Source organism: Cyphomyrmex costatus, unplaced genomic scaffold (genome assembly GCF_001594065.2).
Source record: "Cyphomyrmex costatus isolate MS0001 unplaced genomic scaffold, Ccosl1.0 scaffold19, whole genome shotgun sequence".
Lineage (NCBI taxonomy): Eukaryota > Metazoa > Arthropoda > Insecta > Hymenoptera > Formicidae > Cyphomyrmex > Cyphomyrmex costatus.
Window position 1 is genome coordinate 11,836 of NW_017275931.1, and position 2,745 is coordinate 14,580.

Consider the following 2,745-nt stretch of genomic DNA (forward strand, 5'->3'; position numbering starts at 1 on the left):
TATATATGTGTTACAGTAGATATAAATACATTTTTATTATAAATACATATTAGCAATATTTTAATTTATTTTATATTTTGTAATAGTAATAATGCTATTCCACCTTTGATACAATTGATGGTCGCTTTGAAATTTTATGCAAGTGCATGTTTCTGTTTATACTTTAATATCTTATTAAGAATTTAATGAACTTTTAAGCAATTTCGGATACAAGGCACGATATTGACGGCAAAGGAAGTGGTTAAGATCTGACAGCGAAACACGTCTATAGTTTATACAGTCGTCAAGTTGGCAATCATGTAACCGTCGGTTAGACTTAACCGAGGTTGGTGAAAGAGACCCTGAGTCTGATTTTCGGTCCCCCGGTCTTGGACAGTAAGAGGGGGTATGAGGGCAGTGCGGCGGGTCGGGTGCTCGGTCCCAGTAGAACAGCGAGGGGTTGCCCTGTCTGCGGTAGTATGTTCCACTTTTAATAAAAATAAAAAAATTTTAATCTGATCGCGATTTTTATAGGATCAGACGTAATACTAGTGGAGACTCACTGTTAGCGGCGATTGTCCTGACACTGGAAGGGTCCCTTGATCGGGTGGTACCTTGGCGACTTCGACTTGGTCGGTTTAGACTGAGTAGAGTGATGTGGCTGTGTAGTCACTTCACCGACAGTTATGGTACTCGCGAACTAAGGTTCGGACAATCGGTCTAAAGCTGCCGACTAACTAACGACTTCGAGATGCGTCTCAGACAATCGACTCGGTCTTACGACACGGACAATTGCCTTTGACGACTCGGAAAAACTGCGATGAACTGCCGCGAGCACCCAAAAATCGGGATTTTTATACCGATTCCCCCTGATTTGTCGGGCTCTGATGGGAGGAGGAATTTGTCGGTAAAACAAAGGGCTAAGTTTTCTAGCCCTAGGATTGATTGGGAGTTAGGATGCGTCTTGTGGGTGGGAAGGAGTTTGACCGATGTCACCGCTATCTTAAGATTTATGGCCTTATTTGTTTAATTTACGTGAGGGGCCGCATCGAGTAAATGCACGTGCACCCTTTCTCGCGAGGCTCGCCGTATGACAGATTTTAAATTTTACGAGCGCAACTTGTGAGAATCATCCACAATTTGACTGACAGTAGAGTGAATATTTATGGCTTTACTGTTTTCGGTGACAGTAGAGTGTATATTTATTAATTTTTCTAGCTGAGACTTCGAGGAAATGATTCGTGTTCTCACAATTCGTGCACGTACGCTCGTAAATGAATTGTCTTAAAATAATTTTTATGGCGGAATAGCGAGTACTTTTGTTTAGATTTTTGGTAAGACGACAGCCGGACTGTCGGTTATTTATTTATGGTCTCGCTATCTTGTCACTTGTAAACCTTTCCGGAAGAAAGAATCGTGAGAATCGTCTGGACGTAACAACTATTATGTATTATTTAATGTGCAAAACTTTCTTATTTTAATACACGCTTTACAAGCTTCTTTTTTAACCGACAACGTGCGTCGCTCTTCAACCGTCTATGCATCGCTCATGCCCTCTAGGACCATCATACAACAACTGCTTAATGCAATGGTAAAACGCTTTTGTCAAAAGAGCAGCTGCAACTTCTGTAGATATTAAAAGTTGATGTAGATAGATATGCAATTCCGCTTCCACATTTACAAGACTATGCATAAAAATAAACAAAATAAGGTAATTGAGGGGCTGGGTTCTATAAGGGGATACGCGTGGATTTCGCGGAATAAGTATTGTCCGCGGGGCTAATTTTGGACATCGCTCTAATTTCAATTTTGACGATTGATTCTTGTAGAAAATTACATAGCGCATCTTTTTGGTCTTTAAATCAAAGTAATTTTTTTTGTTTTCAAGTTATAAACAAAAAACATAATTTTTTTAATTAAAAAATTTCAATAGATTTTTGTGTTCAATTCGCCATATCTCAACCAAATATGAATATTTTTCTTTGAAATTTTAACAGAATAAACTTCGATGTTTCTCGAAATATAAAGCATATAATAACTTTTTGAAACATTTTAAAGCCAAATGCCGAATTTTTCAAAATATTTCTCTCGAATTCGTAGTTTTATTCATTCGATTACAAAAGTTATCGTACGAATTTTCGATTTGTCAACTTTTACCGGTACTACAATTTTGTTCATTAGTTAAAGAAGTTTTTTGGAAAGTTTTAGCTCTTCAAATATTATGGTTGTAAAGTAATAACGATTTATATGTCGATCCGATTACGTAGCGCTCTGCGCGAGTAGTATAGATGGGAGGGTTCTAGGCCAAGTTTGTTCTTTTTTCCGTAAGCACTTGATTTATGAACCAGGTTTACCAACATAAATTATAATGTGTTTAAGAACGCGAGGGGTATAAATTATAATACGTTTAGGAACTCTGTGGTGATGCCAGGGGATGACGTCACAGAGTGAGAGGGGTATGACGTCACGGAAGGGGAAGGGATGACGTCGAGGGGTATGACGTCACGGGAGGAGGAGGATGACTTAAGGGATGACGGGGAGGAAAATGACATCACAGGATGCTGACGCATTCGCGCGGGGTCCGCGTTGTCACCGCGGGGTCAATGGCTGCCAGGGTCCTCCAGACGCGGTAAGCTAACGCGCGCGATCCTACCCCGCCGGGAGGTCCGTCGGGCGCAGTCCTCCCCCACCGCGAGGTCCGTCGGGCGCGGTCCCTCCGGGCGCGGTCCGTCGTCGCCATCGCGCGCGGGCCGCCGCCGCCGCCGC

The 2,745-nt window shown here is 41.7% G+C and overlaps 1 protein-coding gene across 1 annotated transcript in view; it reads right to left on the reverse strand.

Annotated features, from left to right (window-relative positions):
* The window catches only part of LOC108772480 (uncharacterized), an 8,928-nt gene that overhangs the window by 6,061 nt on the left and 122 nt on the right, over positions 1 to 2,745 (reverse strand). The gene's annotated exons all lie outside the window — the stretch shown is intronic.